A 9,886-nucleotide genomic window follows, 5' to 3' on the forward strand; every position below is an offset into this window, starting at 1 on the left:
TCCTTTGTGATTTGATCTTTTGCATATCTGACTGTGATTATTTCTGCATTTCCTCTCTTTTTCTTGGTAAGTCTGGCTAGGTGTCCATCAATCTTGTTTATCCTTTCAAAGAACCAGCTTTTTGTTTCGTTGATTATTTTCTATGATATTTTTGTCTTTTATATCCTGTATTTGGGCTTTTGCTTTGATGATCTGGATTCTTCTGCTGAAGTTAGGGTCTTGATCATCTTGTCTTTCCAGCTCCCTTGGGTGATTTGTGAGGCTATTTACTTGCAATCTTTCCATTTTCTTTATGTGTGTTCATAAAGAAATGAATTCCTCTCTCAGTATTGCTTTCATAGCATCCCAGAGGTTTAGGTAAGATGTGTCTTTATTTTTATTTGTTTCCAGAAATCTTTTAATTTCTGCTTTGATTTCTGTCTTGACCCAGTAGTCATTCAGCATCATGCTGTTTATTGTCCATATCTTTGTGGGTTTGGGGAAGCTTTGTTGTCATTGATGTTTATTTTTATTCCACTGTGGTCTGAGAAGGTGCATAGCATAATTTCAATCTTAGGGAATTTATTTATGCTTGATTTATGGCTGAGGATGTGGTCAGTCTTGGAATATTTTCCATGTCATGATGAGTAGAATGTATATATTCCATGGTTGTTTGGTGGAGTGTTCTGTAGGTACCTATTAAGTCCATTTGGCCAAGCGTCAAGTTGAGGTTCTGGATCTCCATGTTGATTTTTTGCTTTGATGATCTATCTAAGGTTGTGAGGCATTTAATTCCCCAGCTATGATAGTGTCAGAGTCAATATTTTTTTTTTTTTAGTTTACCTAGAAGCTGCTTTATAAAAGTTGGTGCTCCTATGTTGGATGCATATATGTTTAGGATGGATATTTCTTGTTGATGGATTGAACCTTTTATTATTATGCAGTGACCTTCCATATCTTTTTAATTTTTGATAGCTTAAAGAATATTTTGTCTGATATTAAGATCACAGTTCTTGCTTACTTTTGTGTTCTGTTTGCCTAAAAATTTGGTTTTTATCCTCTAACGTTACATCTGTGTGTGACCATTCTGGTGAGATGAGTTTCCTGGAGACAGCATTTTATTGTGGCATTTTTTTTTTTATCCAGTTTTCCATTCTATGTCTTTTTAGTGATGCATGTAGTCCATTCGCATTCAGGTTAATTATTGAGATATAAAAGTTTATACCGATTCTCCATGTTGAACCTAAACTGAGGAGCCCGGAGCTGCCACCAGGTCGGGACGGGAACACCTGGGGGAGCCGCTGTCCAGGCGCCTGCCCTCTGTACAGGCCGCCTCCCTTCCCGGCTCGGGGAGGAGACAGGAGGGGGGATGGGAATTTGAGTAGCTGCGGGAGTCAGAGTCTCAGGAGCTGGAGCGGGCCCCCACCCAGGCCCCCCAGCCCAGCCCAGCCCAGCCCACCCGGGCCTGTGGGATTGTTAGATGGAACACGGCTCCATCATCACCCAGGCGCAGAGGGAAGACGCCCTCGTGCTCACCAAGCAAGTCCTGGTCTCCAAGTCCCCTCCTAAGAAGCCCTGTGGATGTAACATCTTCAAGGCCCTTTTCTGCTGTTTTCATGCCCAGCATCTTGACCAGTCTAGCTCCTCCACTGAGCTCACCGCGTACAAGGAGGAAGCCAACATCATAGCTAAGTCGGACCTGCTGCAACGTCTCCAGTACCAATTTTATCAGATCCCAGGGACCTGCCTGCTCCCAGAGGTGACAGAGGAAGATCAGGGAAGGATCTGTGTGGTCATTGACCTGGATGAAACCCTCGTGCACAGCTCCTTTAAGCCAATCAACAATGCTGACTTCATAGTACCTGTAGAGATTGAGGGGACCGCACACCAGGTGTACGTGCTCAAGAGGCCTGACGTGAATTAGTTCCTGAGATGAATGGGGGAACTCTTCGAGTGTGTTCTCTTCACTGCCAGCCTGGCCAAGTATGCCAACCCTTGACGGATCTGCTGGACTGCTGAGGGGTGTTCCGGGCCCGCCTGTTCCAGGAGTCCTGTGTGTTTCACCAAGGCTGCTATGTCAAGGACCTCAGCCGTCTGGGCAGGGATCTGAGGAAGATGCTCATCCTGGACAACTCGCCTGCTTTGTAAATTTTCCACCCGGAGAATGCAATGCCTGTGCAGTCCTGGTTTGATGACATGGCAGATACCGAGTTGCTGAACCCGATCCAAATCTTTGAGGAGCTGAGCAGAGTGGATGATGTTTACCCCAGCCCCGGGCAGCGGCAGGCCCCTTAGCCTCCCTGCATCCAAGCAATATCCATCCCAGTATGGGGGGTTTCTACACTGTGCCTTTGTGACCACCCTGGCAGAGTGGAAGCCAGCACACCCCACCTGAGGGTCTGGAATAGTGGGAAGTGGTTGGAAAAGAGTTTTAGGACAGGTCAGATGCCCAGTGGGCAAGCACCAGACCAACCATACCCAACGCTGCCTGCCCAAGTTGCCGGGTTCCCGAGACATGTGTGTAAGAGTCTGTGTGTGTTGCCGTGAACTGTGACCCCAGCACAGTGTTTCAGCAGGGGATAAATTGGAAGGTCAAGACTCTGCCCAAGTTCATCTGTCACCCTAAGAGCCACTGAGCTCTACGGGGATGAAGACTACCGAAGGCTCATTGCCAAACCACGGCCTTTTCTCAGTGTAAAGACCTGTGCCCAGGGGTCAGCGGCGGCCTCTGGATTCCCCGGGCGCAAACTTTCCGAAATTGTTCTCCAGCTGGCTGCTACAGACAAAAAGGTGACATTTCTGGGAAGATGACAACGTGTCCAAACCAGTACTCCAGGGGCCACCAGGTCCTGTGGCCCAGAGGCTGCGCTTACCTCCAGCTGTGTGCCTGCGTGGGCCCTTTCTGTGTCTCTCCAGGGCTAGGGCTGGGCCTGTCTTCCTCACCATCCAGCCATAGTCTTGAGCCTGTGGGGAAGGTGGACTTCTCCCTGTCCTGGAAGATAGCAGATAACTGATTTCTGTTCTCTTGACTCTGTTTTAAAATTCTCTGTCTATACATGGTGTGTCAGACCTGGTTTGTTTCTGACAGAGCTGCAGTCCCGGGTCTGAGCTGCCTACGAGGTGCTGGGTACAGGGAAGAGGAAACCCACCAAGCGAGAATGTGCTATCCCCTGGGCCTGCAGTCAGGTGGGCTCACATCTCGACAGTCTGATCTTCAGGGATTCTCCGCTGGTGTTGGCGCAAGGACTTCTGTTCCAGAGGCTGGAAGCCATCCAGCCCCTCCCGCTTCTCAGGCAGGCTCTCTCCTGTCGAGTCTTCCCAGCTCGTCCTGTACCCAGCTCTGTCTGTCGTAGTCCTCGCCCTTCCTGGTTGGCACCCTTCCTCTCCAGGGCCTCAAAACTGCTTGTCCTGGGCCGTGGGGAACGGGTGTTCTTGTCGCTCGCATGCTTCCTGCCTTTGCTGTCAGGTGTGAGTAGGCCCCATGCACACCTGCACTCCAAGCATCTCTTGCTTTCAAAGGTTTCTAACAGTGAATGCTTTAAAGAACCATTACAAAACAGGCGTCTCCCTGGGGTGGGAAACAGAAGAGGAAGTGCTGCTGTCATTGGGAGCATAAGGGACTCCCTGAAGGGAGTCCCACCTCAGTATCACTACCTTAATTGTGGCCTCCCCCAGGGTGGGGTGGGGTTCCCCCCTCCCTCCCTTACCTTCTGGGATGGGGGGGAGCTCCTGTCCCCATCTCTGTTCTCCCTAGAGGCAGGTGCCACAGAGCATGGTGAATTGCTTCAGGTGCAGGGACACCACCCAGTCAGGACTTACCCCAGTAGCCCTTCCAACTTCCTCACACTAGGTCCAGCCTCAGGAACTCACCAGTTTCAAGACAGCCAGGTGGTAGAGCCACAGCATGTTGTTCTGAGAGGCAGATGGCCAGGAAGTGGAACAGAGTCCTCAGAGCTCATGTAGGCATTTCCCCAGCAGCATCGGTGCGTGTGGGTCCTGCTGCTGGTAAAGGAGAGAACCTCAGGTGCTAGCCAGGAGCCCCGTTTCCTGAAAAAAGGTGGGAGTGCAGACTCCAGGCCAACCTGGCTTCAGATCCAGCCCCGGCCTAGGCCGCCATCCTGTTACTGCAGGAGGGGCCTCTTTTCCAAGCCCCAGCCAAAGGGTTAGCCCTTGGTTGAGTCTTGGGCCACCTGGCTTTTCTGACTAAATAAGCAGTAAGAGGGTTTGAGTTGGTTGAGTTCCCAGGTTCTTCTCCCATCTTGAATCTCCATATTTTTCAAGGTGGAGGGAAAGCGTGTGCCACCCCCTCCTAACAGGCTTGTCCAAGTGCATGGAGTGTGACCTGTGACCAAGCCCAGGGCGGTGTGACGGGAGGGTGCCCATCCACCCACAACCAAGCCCAAGGCAGCATGGCTAGAGGGTTCCCCCTGCGTCTGCAAGCAGTCCCTGTTTGACCAGCCTCCCTTGCAGAACCTGCCTGCCTGCCACTCTGCCCCAGAGATGCCTTTCCTGCCTTCACTCTCCTTCCTTCTCCAGGGAAGCAACTCGGCCAAATCTAAACAGGGTCCATCCACGTGGACCAGAGCCAGCCTCGTCATTCTCTACTGTCCAGCTTTCAGTGTCGCAGCATGTGAGGGGCAGGTGGCGATTGTAAAACTTCCTCCGAGGAGGAGTCGGGCCAGACTCCGTTTTGGAGGACGGCAGCTTGGGAGGGAACCCGTCCCTCCGGGCTCTTTTCTGGGGCTTCCCACCAGCCCTTGCCACTTGAGCCTGGTCTGTCTCTGGGAGGTGACAGGACGCTGGGTCCGGCCAGCCCCCACTCAAGCCATGTCAGGAATCTCTCCCCCTGCCAGGTTCAGTTCTTTAAGGTGCCTCTTCAGGGACACAGTGTATCTCTCTGATTGGGCTTCTAAATCAAAAACCTGATGTTCGTGTCGCTCTCATAGGGGGAGCTGTGGACACAAGACCAGTCTGGAAAAGGGTCAGGTAAGGATTTCCACTCTGCACATTGAAGAGTGGATGTCTGTAGGCATGTCTGTCCTTTACTAGAGAGGTTGAATAAATCCGCTTTCAGTGATCCTGGGGCCTTTGCTAGCTCCCTCCCACCTCCCAAAGATTTGAACCATTGTGTAAGGAATAAGCTCATCTAGTAACAGTGGCCCTAAAAGCATGGGAAGTTCACGGGCAGCTATTCCTTGGGCAATGGGTCCTGTTCTATCCTGCTGCCCCTACCTTGCTCCTGAGGCCTCACTTGGTAGGGCAAGTCCCCCTGTAGGGCTGCCCTGCCTCCAGTGTCCCAGTCAGGCCAAGTGATGAGAAAGGTAAGTCCATTTCCCCTTCAGGTCTTCAGTTGATCACTCAACCACTGTCATCCCTCAGTTACCTTTTTTGTAAACAGGGGTTTGGGGGATTTTTTGTTGTTGTTTTTGTTTTCTCCAGTGCCAGTCAATACTGCATTCAACCAGGAGAGAGGAGGTCAGAGATCTGGGCCAGCTGCCCCGTTCCTTTAAAGCTGTTGGACCTGTCCCTGAGGCCCACATTCCTCTGGGCCTCATGAGCTTTCTTGCTTGTATTGACCCCGAGTGTGACACCTCCCATCTCATGCCACTTGCTCCTTCAGGATGCCATTTGGAGGGTAGGGATCTGCTTCCCACTGTGACTGGGCTGTGGGATTCTGATCACCTTGCTTACAGATTCATGGTTTGATACATTTGTTGTATGCAAAAATTTCAAATGTAGGACACTATTAAGTGTTTATATTGTTGAAATATTTGTATTACTTACAATTAATTAATAAAAGTGGGATTTAAAAAGAAAAAAAAGAGTTTATACCTGTCATGAGGTTCTTATAGAGTTTGTTAGTATTGTTTTTTGGCTGGTTTTATTCTGATTTATGGGTTGATAATGCTTGTGTTTTAAATCTTTTCCCTCCATTTTTGGGAAGAGCATGGTCATTGTTCTTTTTCTTTCTTCTGTGCTTAATATTTCCTTAAGTTTTTCTTGTACAGTTGGTCTGGAAGTGGCATAAACTCTTAGAGATTGAATGTCTAAGAAGGATTTTAGCTCTCCATTGCTGATGAAGCATAGCTTACTCTGGTACGTAATTCTTAGTTGGAATTGTTTATCTTTGAGAACTTTGAAGATTGGACACCAGTCTCTTCTAGCCTGTAGTGTTTCTGTAGGTAAGTCTGCTGCTAATCTAATTGGTCTTCCTCAGTAGGTGACCTTTCTCTCTTGCTGCCTTTGGGATTTTTTTCTTTTATGCCTACTTTGTATAAATGAATTACTTTGTGTCTAGAAGTTGGTCCTGTCATTTGATGTCTTTCAAGGGTTCTCTGAATCTCTTATTTTTAAATGGTCACATCTCTGACCAGAGGCGAGAAGTTTTCTTGAACAATTTCAAGGAAATTTTGTTACAGGATGGTCCCTGTCTCTCTACCTACCTCAGAAATGCCAATTAAGTGTGTGTCCAGCCACTTTATATAATTGCACATCGCTTGGAGGCTTTGTCCCATCTTTTTAAGTTTCTTGTCTATGTTTTTAACAATTTTGGTTAGTTCCATATTCTGGTCCTCGAGCCCTCAAGCTCTGAGATTCTTTCTTCTGCTTGGTTAATTCTGCTTTCCAAGCTTGTCGGTCTGTTATTTATTTTGCTTACCATATTCTTTATTGCTATCATCTCAATTATTAACTCCTTGATTCTTTCCTCTTGTCACTCCTCATTTCTATTCATTCTTTCTATTAATATCTTCATCTCTGGATTTGTGGTTTGAGACCAGTCATTCCAGGGGCCTTTCATTATTTGAGTTCCAAAGTCTATATTCTCAGGTGCTGTCTTCCCAGGAGTCCAGATGGAACCTGTGCTCCTCCTTTGGTTCTTCTTCATTCGGGATGGTTTTCCTCCCCCCTTTTTCCTCCTTCTTTAATTACATTGCTCATTGATGGAGGATAGCTTTCACTTCTGTTTGTTCAAGTCTCTATTCTTCCTTATGTAGATCTGCTGGATTTGTTTCAGTTTTAAAGCTGAGATGGCAATGGGGGCTGTGCTTTTTGCAGCTTTGAGCCTTGGTTAAGGTATGATGGGAAGAGCTGTGGTTCAGAAGATAACTACAGTTCACAGTATCTGCTGACTGGTATGTGGGCCCCTGAATCCCAGTTTCTCCACTTTACAATCTATCCTTGTAGTGTGGGGTATATGTATGCCCCCTGAAAGCAAAATGAGATAAGAAAAAGGAAGAAGTTAGGTGAAAGGAAGATGAAGAGAAGGAAGAAAGAGGAGGAAAACAGACAGGCACACCAACTAACGAATAAACAAAGAAAAACAAATAAGCATACAAGCAAAAAAAATTTCCTGGTGATTTACTCACCCTCAAATATACCCATACATAATCAGATAAACTAAAAAACGAGCAGAACAACAAAAAATAGGAAAAGCAAAACAAATACAAAAATATATACAAAAACGGGGAGGAGGGAAGAGCTAGAGTTCCCTCTGTCTATTTCTGGAACTTCAGGTTCCTTTCTTTTTTTGTTGTTCTTTTTACTGGTGCCTCCCAAGCACCACCTCTGCTTTTGGTTGCAGGTTGCATTAGGGAATAGGTTCTGATCCCTAGCCCCTCCCCTCCACTCTCAGTGCAGGCCCATTAGGTTGCTCTTAGCATGGGTCAGACACCCCATGGACTGCTGTAGGAAGAGGGTGAATCAGATTGGGACTCACCCAACTCTCCACTGCTGCTGCTGCTACCATCAGGTTATCCTCTCAGATCAAATGTGTCCATGCCAAGGGCAGTTTGGGGTTAGATGTCTGTCTGTCAGTGTCCACTCCCTCAATTTCCTCTCTGGGTCAGTGGTGGTCATCCCAGAGGGGTGCAGAGGTCGCCTCTGGGTCCCAGGTTGGAGGCTGAACAGAGCTGGGGGGGGCCAATGCAGGTCTCTGCCAGGCACAGAGAAAAGGGCAGCTGTCAGTATCCCCCATCAGGATGGGGTTCAGCTCCAGATTTCCTCATTCCGCCCTCTCCACGGTTCCCTCTGCCAGCTCCCAGCCTACTGCTATGGGTGGTGGCATGATCCAGGTGCTAGGTGCTAAGGAGCAGCTGACCTCTGCTGCCTCCTCCCAAGAGACCCCCAAAAATGACTGATGATTCTGTACACCAGGGGCTCTGATATCAGGGCAGTGGTGGGCTGCAGTTGCCTCTGGAAGGGAGCTCAGGGTGCTGAATCCTGAGTCTTCCCTCAGAGGGACCTTCACTCACCCACTCAAGCAGACTGTCTTTATGGGCACTCATTCTTGCAAAGACTTTCTTGCTCCCACCAGTTCCGTGGCCATCTTGCCTTGTCTCTCAGAAAAAATATTCTTAACTGCCATACCTAGAGACAATCAAAATAGAAATCCCTATAAAATATCTTCTTGACATATGTGCAATTATGCTTACAATATAAATTATATGTCTTATGCTATTTACAAGCATTTATCACTTTCATATTATTTTATCAATTGACAAAGAAATAGTGAATATTTTTTATTCTACCTCAACAGTATTCTACATTATCTTTCATTATGTTTGTTATTTTCACTTCTGCCATAGTATATATACTCTGTCTTTCATCTACACCCCTCCTACCAAAAAAAAAAATCTAGAAAATTTCCAAGGAAAAAATTTTCTGTAACTTTACCATCTGTAACTTTACCACAACATGTGTCATAATTTGTAATTAAATATGTATTTATGGTTTTGCATGTTGCTTTTCTTCCCATTGGACAGCAAATATCATAAGCACAGAGATGATGTATGTCTCTATCACTGGTGCCTAGTTTAGTGTCTGGCATTTATTAGCTATTCCAATAGGAGTTTTAAAATAAATAACTCTTCAATGACCATTATGCATAAACACATTTGCATCCATCTTTGGTCATTTTCTACAGAAAATTTTCTAGAAATGGAAATTCTGGGGAACAAAAGATACATTTGTAACATAATTGTCAAATTGTGTTAAAAGAGGTTTGAATCCATCTAGTCTTTCAGTATTATTATGTGAAGGGTATTGCTTTCCCATATTTTTGACTACCCTAGCTCAGAAGTAGGTAGAAGTATATACTCTTGCTCCTTGGTTTCCTAATTTCATGAATTAAGGAAGCATATGAATAAATACGATTTCCAGTGAACACTGCAAATGGAGATCATTCTATTTCTGCTCTAATCAGAGAACTTTATTTGAAAGTGTTACCTTCTAGGATTCAAGTAGCTTCATCACCACCACTTACCTGGCTCATTGCTGAAAGTTGGTATCACTGAATGGAGATACGAAGAAGTGAATGCAAAGATATTAGGACACAGAGATATGAATACAACATTCATACCTATGGGAGAAAAAGTGATGACAACTTATAACCATCTGGAAACTGACCGATAAACATTGGGCATGCATGTAAAGGAATTACATGAAGGATAAGATCATTTCTCCTACCATCTTTAGGGTAACTGACTCAACTCTGTTTCTAAGAAGGTACATATATACCATTAAACACTACATGAGCCAAAAAAGGGTGAAAGAATGTAATTTTCAGCAACATGGATACACCTGGAGGCCATCATTCTACGTGAATTATAACAGAAACAGAAAACTGAATACAACATATTCTTGCTTATAAGTGGGAACTAAACACTGAAAACACACAGTCGCAAAGATGGAAACAACAAACACCAGAACCACTAAAAGGAGGAGAGAGGGAGGAGGGATAAAGGTTGAAAAACCATCCTCACTCCCTGAGGTGCTGGCTCAATAGAAACCCAAACCGGAGGCCGGCGGCAAGATGGCAACCCGGTGTCTGAAGCCCTCTACAAGGGAGATCTGCAGTGGGTCTCTGACTCTCGCCCCGGGAGGCTGGGGACCCCAGCATTGCAGCCTG

General features: G+C 46.5%; 1 pseudogene; it reads left to right on the forward strand.

Moving 5' to 3' along the window:
• Positions 1 to 1,459: 1,459 nt before the first annotated feature.
• LOC103266121 lies at positions 1,460 to 2,274 on the forward strand (annotated as a pseudogene).
• Positions 2,275 to 9,886: the final 7,612 nt, after the last annotated feature.

Source organism: Carlito syrichta, unplaced genomic scaffold (genome assembly GCF_000164805.1).
Source record: "Carlito syrichta isolate Samal-C Ts95f unplaced genomic scaffold, Tarsius_syrichta-2.0.1 Scaffold307027, whole genome shotgun sequence".
Classification (NCBI taxonomy): Eukaryota; Metazoa; Chordata; class Mammalia; order Primates; family Tarsiidae; genus Carlito; species Carlito syrichta.